The 13,356-nt window shown below is 45.4% G+C and overlaps 1 protein-coding gene across 5 annotated transcripts in view; it reads left to right on the plus strand.

Annotated features, from left to right (window-relative positions):
* Nucleotides 1-13,356, plus strand: part of BCORL1 (BCL6 corepressor like 1) — a 60,930-nt gene that overhangs the window by 6,009 nt on the left and 41,565 nt on the right. The window lies entirely within an intron of this gene.

Below are 13,356 nucleotides of genomic sequence, written 5' to 3' on the forward strand. Positions count from 1 at the left end.
TACTAGAAAGAAGGAAGGCGGAAAGAGAAGTCAGAAGTGGGTTGGTTGGACAGTGAAGAGGGAAGAAAGGTGATGACACTGGTTCCATGTTAGGGCTAAGTAGGAAAAAGTGGAACCTTGAAATCTCCAGGATAATGTTTTCCGAAGTAAAGTTTGAAGAATCTTTAAGGCTCTTTACACTTCCATGCTAGAATCAGTAAGGTTTGGGCAAGAGAGAAGGATGATCTTTTTTTTTTTTAATTTTATTTATTTATTTTTAGTTTTGGCTGCGTTGGGTCTTCGTTGCTGCGCGCGGGCTTTCTCTAGTTGCGGCGAGCGGGGGCTACTCTTTGTTGCAGTGGGTGCTCATTGTGGTGGCTTCTCTTATTGCGGAGCAAAGGATCTAGGTGTGCAGGCTTCAGTAGTTGCAGCACGCGGGCTCAGTAGTTGTGGCTCACGGGCTTAGTTACTCCGCGGCATGTGGGATCTTCCCGGACCAGGGCACGAACCTGTGTACCCTGCATTGGCAGACGGATTCTTAACCACTGTGCCACCAGGGAAGCCCGAGAAGGATGATCTTGGGTAAAAATAGGGCTACAGAGAAACTGATATGTAGGAAGAAATAGAAATATATTTACACATAAGGAAATAGGGAGTTTAGAGATACTATACAGGCTGAAAAATGCAGAATAGAGAAAGAGGGTGGGATAACAAGCCAAAGGAGGAAGGTGTTTATTCAGATGTCATTGGGAGCTGGTGTGGGGAAGGTAAAAACTTGCCTTTGATAGCCGCTGCCCTGGGAGGGCCCAGGAAGCAGAGGTTAGCTGGGATCCAGGGCTTATAAGTCTAAGCATGAATTAGAAAATCTAGACTAAAGTAAGGATATTGAATGGGGGAAGGAGTTAACCGTCATAAATAGAATGGCCTTGAAAGAATGAGAAAGTGGGAATACACCAGTTTTTCCAGTCTGCAAGTGGGAGGAATCCTAGATATATGGAGATGGATGATGGAAATTCCAGAATGAAACAGGATAAAGAACAGTGGCCTGAGAGCCTTGGGCCAGAATTGGAGGGTGGAGTGGGGGCATGGAGGAGAGGCGCTAATCAGGGGTTGGACAGCTGGAGTGGTTCATTGCTTCTAGGCTGAGCTAAGTTTGAGATGGACTAGAATGGCCTCAGAGGGTAGAGAGCTGTTTTCCAGTGTCAACCAGCATCTGGGATTGAGAGAGGAGGAGTTCATGGTTGAGTTGGGTGGGAAAGTGAACACTAGAGTGGAACGGAGAGAGTGCTGGGGAAAGTGGAAATTGTTGGGATAAAATAGACAGGGAAAAGGAGAAGCCACTGATGATTACATGGGGGGGGGGGAAGGAAGGCCCTAGACCTTTGAGTTTTCCAAAAGAAAGGAAATTTCTTAATGTTGGAGTTCCAGTTGGGTGTGAGTCTCTGCTTGCCAGAAGATTTAGCGTCTGACCGGCCAAAGAGGGAGGTAATAAGAAGTAATCTACCTTTCGGCCACTAGGATGCTATACAGTATTTTATATAATCTCACATACAAACTAGGCTTTATTAACGCCAGTTTTTGAATGGTCATCCTTAAAATAACGTAGAAACTGTTCTCCTTCTAAATCATACGCTTTCCTACTGTTCATAACTTAAAAGCACTCTTTTATGATGAAAACTTTCTTTGGTGAACTAAAGTTGAATTCTAGTCAAGAGTAAAATTTAACTCTGTTTCTATCCCCATCATTCCAATATGCTGTTCTGGTTCCCTCTTTTTTTTTTTTTTTTTTAAAGCAGAAGCCACCCTTTCCCCATGAAACATTCAAAAGTGAATCATTGTTTAAAAAGTGGCTGCAGGCTGCATGTCAAGGTCATATTCTCCCTGCCCAATGGATTGTGATGAATTTGAAGAGAGATGATTTATTATTTGTAAAATGGGGTAATTTTTAGCTTATTCATGAGAGTATGTGACGCAGGATACATCTTCATTTGGATTTTAAGAAGACCTTAAGCTAAGTATCCATGAAGAATTGAGAGTACTGAGGGGCAGGCAAAGTTTTGTGTTATAGGCTTCTTTGACCGTCTGCTAAGAAACAAAATTTGGTTACCTCATTGCTAAGGTATGCCTAGAAATCTTAGTGTTAGTGCCATTTAAGGGTACAGTCGAGTTTTGTTATAATGCTGGTGTCCGGGGACAAGGAGAGCAAGCAGGTTTTCATTTTTCCAAGTTCTATAGAGAAGTGCACTACATGTGGCTCTGAGCCCAGGAGTGAGTGGATGCACTCTATACCTGGACCTGAGAGGTGATTAGGTGTCTTACTATGATGAGGCTTTACTCAGCGTGACTTGGTGGTACCACGCACGGGTTAGTGTGGTCCAGTGGTTCTCAGACTTTAGCCCGCATCAGAATTACCTGGAGGCCTTTGGAGACATACAGCCCTCAGTTACAGTCCACATTCTTCTACTTCCTAGTCGTGTGGAACTTTCTTGGGCCTCAGTTTTCTCATCTATAAAATGGAGATGATAATCCTAGTCTCACAGGGCTGTGAGGATTACACAAGATGATGCATCTATAGTGCCAGGTCCATAGCAGGTGCCCAATAAATGGCATCTATTATTATAGTATAATCTAGTTTTTCTTATTCAATTGTGTCCTATGACATTACCTTTTTATATCACACGATGGTAAACATGGTGGCAGAAAGAAAACTATCAATAGCTCCTGAGTGCTCCCCTTATATCTTGATTCTCTGTGCTCTTTCTCCATATTCCTGTTGTATTAGTACACATTTAGCATTTACGACGTGGTAGGAGGAAAGAGCTTGGCTCATCACTGCATTATTGCATCCACCTTTGAGGTGGAAGTGGCAGCTTCTTTAACAGCTCTGCTGTAACCCTGCTTAGTATTTCAGAGCAGGAACTGAAGGGTGTATATCCAGTCGAAACTTCAGGGCACATTTTGGTCCGTGCTTTAGAAATGACCCAAACGTAGTTTACCAGGGTGACATTTTAAAAAGCCATTGCTTTCTGAAAAGGGCTGCTGTGTTTAATTATGACTGGTTGGGCTTTCCAGCTGTCTCTGACATCTGGAAGTTCTACAAGAGCTGGTAGATAGAGCCCAGGTCTGGTATGGCTCTATGGCAAGGATGTTCATCAGTGATTGGATGGGAGAGATTAACATCTCAAATAGCTCAGGTATCCCCAAACCAAACTTTTGGGCAGAGAAAAATGATGGGCTGTAAAATATAGTCCCTCTCTGCAGCCAGAGTGAAGTTTGATGCCAACAATCAGCTATGCCAATATAGGGAGAGTGTGATACCAGGCCAATTTAAAACTAGATCAGTAAACAGATTAATAATTTCTGTTTGACTTCAGAAATGCATTATTATTCTCTACCTGTCCCCCTCCCCAGCAGATCTACCTTCCTATTTATATTATGCTTAGGCAAATATTAAAATGAGTTGTTCCCTGAGCACACATCTACTGTAAGTGGCAGAAGGCAGTCCATAAGTCGGCTGGGTTTAAAAATTAGCTGTGGCTAAGCTACAGATAATTGGAAGTTGACTTTATTGTTTTGCCCCAGCCCAATTTTATTTTATTTCTGTGGTTTCTTTATCATGGAAGTAAGGAGAAGAAAGAAGAGAAAGTTTATGAGAGAGCACGGGAAGTAAAAGGAATTAAAAAACCCAATGCTTTTTTAAAAAAATTAACTAATTAATTAATTAATTAATTTTTGGTTGCGTTGGGTCTTCGTTGCTGCACATGGGCTTTCTCTAGTTGGGGCGAGCGGGGGCTACTCTTCGTTGTGGTGCGTAGGCTTCTCATTGTGGTGGCTTCTCTTGTTGCGGAGCACGGGCCCTAGGTGCGGGTGCCCAGTAGTTGTGGCTCGCGGGCTCTAGAACACAGGCTCAGTAGTTGTGGCGCACGGGCTTAGTTGCTCTGTGGCATGTGGGATCTTCCCAGACCAGGGCTCGAACCTGTGTCCCCTGCATTGGCAGGTGGATTCTTAACCACTGCGCCACCAGGGAAGCCTGACCCAATGCTTTTTACATGGGGTTGTTCTTGGTTTCTGTATGGGGTAGAGGGAATTTTAGTTTTTCCCCGTAGTTTAGCAAGTAATTATCGAGCGCATATTGTGTGCTTTGTGTCATGCTAGACACTATTGGGAAGAACTATTAAAAGAAGTAGAAAATATTTTTTCTAGCCTTGAGAAACCTATAGACTGGTAGCAGGTTGAGCCAATATTGAGAGTTTGAAATTCTGTGAGCTAATTGTGTGTGTGTGTGTGTGTGTGTGTGTGTGTGTACCTTTGAATGAGTAAATATATAAAATGAGTTAAGCCCATATTCTGGGGTGAGAGAATAGAAAAAAAAAATAGGCTGATATGGCCTCTCCAAATATTTGTGTAAGAGGTCCAGGAGAGCTTTTTTAAAAAAGGCCAAAGTTTGGTGAGGAGGAATCCTCTTTAGGTGAAAAATTCCATATCATGAATGCTGTATACTGAAATGGAGGACCTGAGAGCCACTGTCACAGTTTATGGCAGGGAGGAACACAGAAGCATCACAAAAGGGACTGAAGTCTCAGATTACAATGATTCAACTTTGGAGTGTGAAAGATACACCAAATATTCACATGGTCCTGCTGAAGACCAAATTGAGGAAAGCCAACTCATTTTTTTGATCTAGTAGAAATGAGAAGTGCTCAAAGGATGACCCTACTTACCTAGGGTTACATTTTGAGGTGGCTTTGGAAAAGGACTGATTAATTTCATGATGTTTAGGTTTTCTAGATATCTGTGACATCTAGAAGTTGTACAAAATCTTGTTCCTAGAGCCTAGGTCCAGTTTAAAGCTATGATGAGGTATTTTCCTTAAATGGAGTAAAATAATTTCCTTGCAGCAGGAAATGGAAGTGAGTACTATTTGAATAATAGGAAAAAAGTATCTTGGCAGTGGGTGGAAAAGCTAAAATGATCTGGTGGTATGAAAATATACGTGAGAGATTAAAACTTTTGTTTTTGCCTACTTCACTGCTGAAATCGATTACCTTTGGTCCGTTCAAGTGCTTTTGTGTTATTCTCAGTTTTTGCAGATGACATAGTAACTGCACATAGTGAGATGTCTCAGATGGTTGAGAAGTGGGGGCTGAAAATACCCTCCAAGTTTTGCCCCCCCACAGTTTAGGCTTTGGGTACTAGCGTACAGCCGTCCCTTGGTATCTGCGGGGTATTGGTTACACGAACCCCCGTGGATATCAAAATGGAGACGAAAATCTGTGGACACTCAAGTCCCTGACGAAAAATGGCGGAGTAGAAAGAACACAGTCGGCCTTCCGCATCCTCGCGGGAGGTTCGCATCCTCGCGGGAGGTTCACATCCTCGCGCGAGGTTCGCATCCTCGCGCGAGGTTCGCATCCTCGCGCTAGGTTCGCATCCGCGCACGAGGTTCGCATCCGCGCACGAGGTTCGAATCCTGGCGCGAGCTTCACATCCTCGCGCTAGGTTCGCATCCTCGCGCTAGGTTCGCATCCGCGCACGAGGTTCGCATCCGCGCACGAGGTTCGAATCCTCGCGTGAGCTTCACATCCTCGCGCTAGGTTCGCATCCTCGCGCTAGGTTCGCATCCGCGCACGAGGTTCGCATCCGCGCACGAGGTTCGCATCCGCGCACGAGGTTCGCATCTGCGCACGAGGTTCACATCCGCGCACGAGGTTTGCGTCCCCGGATTCAGCCGACTGCGGATGTGAAACCCACGGTTACCGCCGGTAAACTGTATATCATTCTTCAAGGGTATTGCCGCTGTGTGATTAGATGATTCTGAATGGGTTTTGGCAGTTTTAAAACATCAAAATGACTCTGAATGGATGGATTCAGCGCTCGTGAGGAGACTGAAAAGGCTGTGAGTTGGATTGAGAAAGGTTTGGATGGTAATGCGCACCGGGAGAGCTCCAAAGAGATCGCAAGCCTTGGTCACTGCTTCGAGATGAATGTCTAGCTTTCCAAAGTGACTACTTTGTCGGTAACGACATTTATTCATTTGAATGAGTAAGCTCTCATGCGTTTAGCAGGTAGTTAACATTCCTTTGTATCTAAGTCTCATAAATGTTTATAACTCAGGGTTTTCAAACATGGAGGTACCCAAGGAGTCTGTGAAGGTGTCTGTGCTAGAGCCGTGTGCAGACAACTCCTTAGCCTTCTCGGTAAATACAGGAATGAGTGCATCTGGGAACAGGGTGCAGTGTCCCTTATAAGACTTATCCCTTGGAGTAGAACTCGTGGAACTATTTGGATAGAAAAAAAAACCTCAGGGTAACCAGGAAGTGCTAGAATAGAAGGTGGGGATGAACAGTGCAAAGGGCCCCTTCTTCTTTCAATTGCCCAGCAGATTATTTTCAGTTGATTTTGTGTGTGTGTATGTTTGTGTGTGGTGGTGTATAGTGGTAGAGGAACCTGTTTTGCATAAAGGGAAGCAAAGTGATTGGGGCATGTATACGGGACTCTTCAGTTTCAAGGAATGGTATTTGGTTAATGGTAGGGAAAGAAGAGGGGATAGTGATACTGAGTGGAAAGCTGGAGGAGAATATTAGAATATCATATGGGAAATCATTAAATTAGAACAATTTAAGTTGGAAGAACTTCCTCATTGGGGGGTGAGGTTTAGGATACGTAATTAAGTAGGAGAAATAGGAATGCTAGTCCTACACGTGGAAGAAGGCAGAGGGACAAGGAGGGTAAGACCTGTGGTGAGGGTTCTATATCTAAAGTCAGGTAAAGTTATCCTTGTTGGGTATGTGTAAACTTTCCTGTTGAAAACAATGATTTTGAGACATTTTGACATCCCTCTAAAGGTACTCCAGTGACTGGGTGGAAGCCGAGGCCTTTTCATGTTCCCTAGGATCTCAATGCCAGTGATCACGTGGATCTCCTTGGGGGTGTCTTAGATGCTGCTTTTCCCAAAGTGGGGTAGTAGGGTGGCCTTTCCTTTGCTTCTGTGAAATCAGAATGTGAATACCTCTGTCTTACGGGAGCTTTCCCCAGGGCTCTGGATTTCTATTGGAGCAGTAGGTCCCAAAGTTGGTTTTCTTTACTTATTAGTCATCACTGACCCAGCCCTCCTTCTTTAACTGTCTACTGGCCACGCCTATCCTCTTGAGGACAGATTCAGGGCCAGGCTTCAAGAGGAATATTTTCCGGCTCTTTCATTTTTTTAAAGTCATAATTGCTTCCAGGTCACAAGACAGTGTGAACCAAAAGAGTCCTGGGGGAGTACTACCAGATTTAGTTTAACTGAGGCCTTCTTAATCGAGTTTCTAATTTACTGTCTGGATGGTAGAGTCCAAGCAGGAGTAAATGGGCAGGCTTCATGCTATGTGTAGGGGTCCTAGTTGTATGCCATGCGTTGCCAGCACCAGTTGTTCTGCATGTAAGGGGTCTTTGGCCACAAAAGGAGCTATGTGATTCTGGGGAACTGGTCCACTAGACTAACAAACACCCTGTTTGGTCATTTTCTTTTCTTTCCTTTTATTTTTTAATATATTTATTTATTTATTTTTGGCTGCATTGGGTCTTCGTTCTTGCGTGTGGGCTTTCTCTAGCCCCGCGGTGAGCGGGGGCTACTCTCCGTTGCAGTGCATGGGCTTCTCATTGAGGTGGCTTCTCTTGTTGCGGAGCTCAGGCTCTAGGCACGCAGGCTTTGTAGTTGTGGCTCACAGACTCTAGAGCACAGGCTCAGTAGTTGTGGCGCATGGGCTTAGTTGATCCGCGGCATGTGGGATCTTCCCGGGCCAGGGATCGAACCTGTGTCCCCTGCATTGGCAGGCGGATTCTTTTTTTTTTTTTTATAAATTCATTTTATTATTTTATTTTATTTATTTATTGTTTCTGGCTGCATTGGGTCTTCGTTGCTGCGCGTGGTCTTTTCTCTGGTTGTGGCAAGTGGGAGCTACTCTTTGTTGCGGTTCACGGGCTTCTCATTGCGGTGGCTTCTCTTGTTGCGGAGCACGGGCTCTAGGTGCATGGGCTTCAGTAGTTGCAGCACGCGGGCTCAGTAGTTGTGGCTCATGGGCTCTAGAGCGGAGGCTCAGTAGTTGTGGCCCATGGGCTTAGCTGCTCCGCGGCATGCGGGATCTTCCCAGACCAGGGATCGAACCCATGTCCCCTGCACTGGCAGGTGGATTCTCAACCACTGCATGGCAGGCGGATTCTTAACCACCGTGCCACCAGGGAAGTCCCCTGTCTGGTCATTTTCGGGGGTAAAAACTAAAAGTTTTCAATAATGTCTACTTTCGTAAAAAAAAAAAGTCAGATAGATGCTCTGTTACCTCCTGTCATGTCCTCCTCTTCCTCACATGCAGGATGAGCATGCTTTTGCTTGTCCTTGTTGTGAAATCTACTTGTTTTGGCATCTTCCTTTCAAAACAGAACCAAAGAAGTCTACCCAATCTGTACAATCTCCTTTGAGATTTTAGTGCTGACTGTCCCTTATTACCAACTCCCCCAACCCTAACTTGGGCTACAATTCGATGTTCTTCCCCTTTTGAGAACATATTCTCTCTAAACTTTTCTAAAATGTCTGCCTTCAGTGCTTCCCCCCAGTGTTTCAGTTTGGCCCACTATGGTGAAATATTTCAGGTTCCCCTATTTCATTTTTTTCCTTTTTGGTTGTTATATGCTATGGGCTTCTCTTTTATGCCTTTCACACCTGCACTTGTCTTCGAGCATTTTTTTTTTTTCCGTTTGGATTTTTGGGGGAAAGAGTTCTGCCTCATCATGGTTTTTCTCCTACTACCTGCTCGCCCTCAGCTTAGCTGCTCTTTTCACCATTTTAAGGTTATTGCTCTCCTGTTAGTCCATTTCTCTTTGGTTTCCCCTGTTTCATAGTGCGGTGATTGTGCCTGGCTACCTGCTTTTTGCCGCCCGCTTCTTGGATTCATTCCCTTGTATCTTAGTCCTTTTACTTATGTGTACGTGTGCCTTCTAAATCAAAAAGTTTTCTTTATTTATATTTTCAGCCACACTTATCACTTTGGATTGGTGGAGCATGTGTTCTCCTTTGTTCTCACCACAAGTTGGATGTGTCTTTTGAGTTTTTCCCCCCAAAGTGGGGACAGCTCACAGTGGTCCTGCTGCCTTCCAGGCAGTGACCAGCATTTGATTCTGGGGCCGTGCAGCTGTTCATTTCTTAGCAATTACATGGTTGTGACATCTGGGAAAATCCTTTGCGGTATTTCGTATCCCTGTGCCTGTGCTTCCTGGGTCACTTGAGATTACCAGGTTTCTTCCAAGTTCCTTTTAGGAACTTCGCCTTTTGCCTTTGATGTGATGGTTCCCATCAGAGAGGGAGTGAGAGAGAGATTGAGAATTGTACACCACACATGAGTGCAGGCACTACGAGCAAAAGCAAGCTGGGCCCCAAGTGTGTACACCAGTGAAACCTACCAAGTGTGGCGCGTCTGTAGGATTTTTCCTTTCTGCTCACCTCTCCTGAGGCGTAGTGTATAGCTGAGTGGTTATTAATTTGATCGGATATGATAATAACAAAACAAAACCCTGGGCCTACTGGATCAGAAATTCCAGGGCTGGGACCTATGAATCTGTATTTTGAACCAGCACCTCGGTGATTCTGACTTGGGAAATATTGGTGTGCATTGTCCATCTTGACTCCTCCTGTCCTATGTGGGCATTGACGCCACCGGTGCCTCTTTAGAAGTTCCCTTTGCCTACTCTCTGGCTCAGGAGAACCGATCTTTGCTTCTTGTGTAGACCACTTAGCTCTGTGCTCTCCTGACTGCGCTTTCTACCCCTCCCCTCCCCTCCCTGACTCCGCAAAGGCTGCTATTAATTAGCAGCAGAGGACTTCACGTAAGAAGAGGTGTTGGTCTGACAAAATCATAGTGGAAGAGTGGGAGGCTGAGATTTAAGCAGATGCTCTATCTTCAGGATTTTGTGAAAGTGGGGCTGCCTAGGATCAGGTTTGCTCTCTAGGTAGTCATAAAATGCACATTGTATGGTAATTATTTTGGTTTTTACTTGCTTTTCTTGTTGTTGTTATTGTTATTTGGGGATTTGGGGGGTCTAAAAACTCCCTTATCTAGGTAATGATATTTTATACGTTATTCTGTTTCCAAATGCCAGGATACCCCCTCTGATTTCTGTCCCAGGCTGGTCAGCCAACAGGCTGAGCTATTGTTTCCTAAACTGGGATATTCCAAGATACTCTAAGAAACAGTCAAAACTTGATCAACCGGGATGTTTAGGGAGTGGGATCCCGGTGACCTGATGTGACGCAGACAGTCAACCCATTTGTCTTACCCCTTGTGGAAATCTCTAAAATTATGTGTGAGCCCACATAACTGTTTTAGGAATGTTAAAGATAACTTTCAGAAAAAGATAAAATCATCAGTCTCTTACAGATGTAAAAATGAACACGTATTAAAGATTTTATTTTACTCGTTAATCAGCAAGAGAACCAGACAGATGTTATAGCCGGTTCAAAGAAAAAGTCCAAAAAGCACAAATTTATATGGAGTAAAGGAATTGAATTGCAAATGGAGGCAAAACTGGTTTTTCCACAGTGGGGAGGAAAGTCAATCCAAACTGCATGGGACAAGACAGAGTTTGCATATCCATCAGTTACCTGCAATTTACAAAGGTGCAAAATAACTCAAAGACAATGAACTGGGCTAGAATCAGGCAGCTTGGAAGGGTGTGCTATAGATAATGCATAGCGTTTTCATTGAAATACGTTTTTTTAAAATAGTAAGCATGGTGAATACTTTTTAGGGAGGTTTCTTTTGCTTCATGTAATTTCTCAGGGTCACCACCTCAATTCTCATCCAGGTTTCACTTCCATATAGCACGTATATACTGAGTACTTACTATACGTAAGATATTGCAGAAGAACCAGAGACAGAAAAGACAGTATTTCTTACCGTAAGTAAGATTGTCTGGGGGTGGGGGCAAGACAGACGTGCCACATCCCCAACTAACCACACAGCAGAGGGACTAAGAATCTGTGCTGTGGTAGGGGTGGGAATGAAATGTTTGAGGAGAACCAGAGAGGGAGGAGTTAACTGACCAGGGGCTGGGGCTGGGGAGATGACATGATGACATTTAAGCTAGGCTTTGAGAGAGGACAGAAAGGAAGAGGGGACACAGGAGAGGCCACTTCAGGGAAGGGCCAGGAGTCGGGGTGGCAAGGGCGCAGGGAAATAGCAGGATGTGGCTGAAGAGGAGGCTAGAGGGGAGGTTTGAGAGCAGGTTGTGGAAGGCCCTGAATGCTGTGCTAAGAAATGTGGGCTTGATTCTGAAGACAGAGGAAAGCTATTGAAAGCTTTGGAGGAGGGAGGGGGTGATGTGATCGAACTGGTCCTTTAGAAGATGAATTGATTGTAGAATCAAGAGATTGGAGGCAGAGGGACTAGTTAAGAGGCTAGTGTAATATTCTGGTCGAGAAATGATGAGGGTCTGCATCAGGGCAGTGGCGAGAGGGGTAGAAGGAGAGGATGGAGATGGCATTATTAAGGCTTGACTCCTGATTGCATGTGGGTGGTGGGGGAGAGAAGGAGTTGAATGCTGAAATTTCCAGGCTAGGGGATAGTGGTGCTATTAACTAAGATAGGAAACACGCTGGGCGTGGGGGTGGGGAGCAGGTTTATGGTAACATAATGAGTTCGGTTTGAGACACATTGAGTTTGAGGGGCTCGGTGGACAGCCAATTAACAGCAAGTTGCTGGCAGCTGGAAATTCTGGTCTGGGTCTAAGGAGAGAGGTCAGGGCTAGAGATACAGATTTGGGAGTCATCAGCGCACGAAGGGGTGAGTTGAAACTGAGAGCTCTTGAGCTAAGCGAAAAGGAGGGGCAGGACACACACACACACACACACACACACACACACACACAAGGGGAGGGGGTTTAGGGCAGAGGGAGGGGGGCGGAGGGGTTGGGGAGAGCCAGTGAGAGCCAGACTTGAGCTAGAGAGACAGGAAGAGGAGAGACAGAGGAAGACAGAAGGACAAGAGAGGGAGACTGAAGGCTGAGGCCCGAGGACTAAGAGTAGAGGGGGGGGGCAGCGGGGAGGGAGGAGAGAGTGGAGCCTGAGGGGAAATAAGAAAAGTGAGATAAAGGAGGGAAAGGACAGGGGCAGGAGGGTGGGAAAGGGGAGAACGTTGGAGGAGAGGGGACCGTGGCAGGGGAGGAGAGAGAAGGAGAAGAGAAGCAGAGGAGAGGGGAAGAGAGAGAGAGCTGGGAGAATAATAGGGGGAAGGGGAATGATGAGGAGGAATAGAGAGAAATGGGAGAGAGAGATTGAGAGAGGAGGGGGAAGGGAAAGAGAGAGATGAGTGGGGTAGGAAGAGAAAGAAGGAGGGAAGGGGAAGGGGGGATAGGAGAGGGTGGCAGAGGTGAGGAGAGATGGAGGGCCAGGTTTCTGGGGTGGCAGGAGAGAAGGGCCCCAGATAGGCCAGCAGGCACTGGGTCTGCAAAGCCAGGAAAGGGGCAAGTACAAAGGAAGGGGCGAAGGCAACGGTATCCTATGCGACAGGGACAGGAGTAGGATGAGGACTGAGGAGAGAATGGGGGATGTGGCCCTGCTCTCCTCTCACTGACTCTCTCCCTTGTCTGCTCCCTCTGTGCCAGCCACACTGGCCTCCTGGCTCTTTTCTGATCTTAGCAGGCACCTCGTGCCTTAAGGACCTTTGCAAGGTTGTTCCTTCTGCCTGGAATGCTCTTCCCCAGATATCCACATGGCTCACCTCTTTGCTTCCTTCAGGATGTTTAAATGTCTCCTTCTCAGCAAAGCCTACTCTGATCACCCACTTACACATTGTAGCCCATTCCACTCCCCGCCCCCCACCATCGCCCTTGCCCCTTAGCCTGTGTTATACCACCTTCTAACATACTGTAACACAGACTCATTTAACGTGTTTATTGTCCATCTCATCCCACTAGAATATAAACTCCATGAAGGCAGAGATTTCTGGTCTTTTTTTGTTAATTGTTGAATCCCCAGTACCTAGGACAGTGCCAGCACATAGTAGGTGCTCAATACATATTTGTTGAATGAGTAAGTGATGTTGTGTTGCATATGGATGATCTCTGAAAATTGTATAAAGGATAAATGAAACAAATTCCTGAGGTGACTGTATTTTACTGTGGTTTACTTCTTTGGAAAGTGGAGAACAGCATAAAATTCTGATCACTGTAGGGTTTTGTTCAGTTGAGCTTTGATGAATAAGGCTTTTAGCTAATGAGTGAATTTGAGTTTGAGGGTCTCAAGACAAGCTCATTGGATAAACCTCTTTCTCTTGATGCCTCATTTTCTCTGGAAGGTGAATTGGCTGTGCAGTGGTTGTCAACAGCGAGAACCCGACATTGGCTGGT

The sequence above is a fragment of the Balaenoptera ricei genome, chromosome X (genome assembly GCF_028023285.1).
Source record: "Balaenoptera ricei isolate mBalRic1 chromosome X, mBalRic1.hap2, whole genome shotgun sequence".
In the NCBI taxonomy this organism is placed as follows: Eukaryota; Metazoa; Chordata; class Mammalia; order Artiodactyla; family Balaenopteridae; genus Balaenoptera; species Balaenoptera ricei.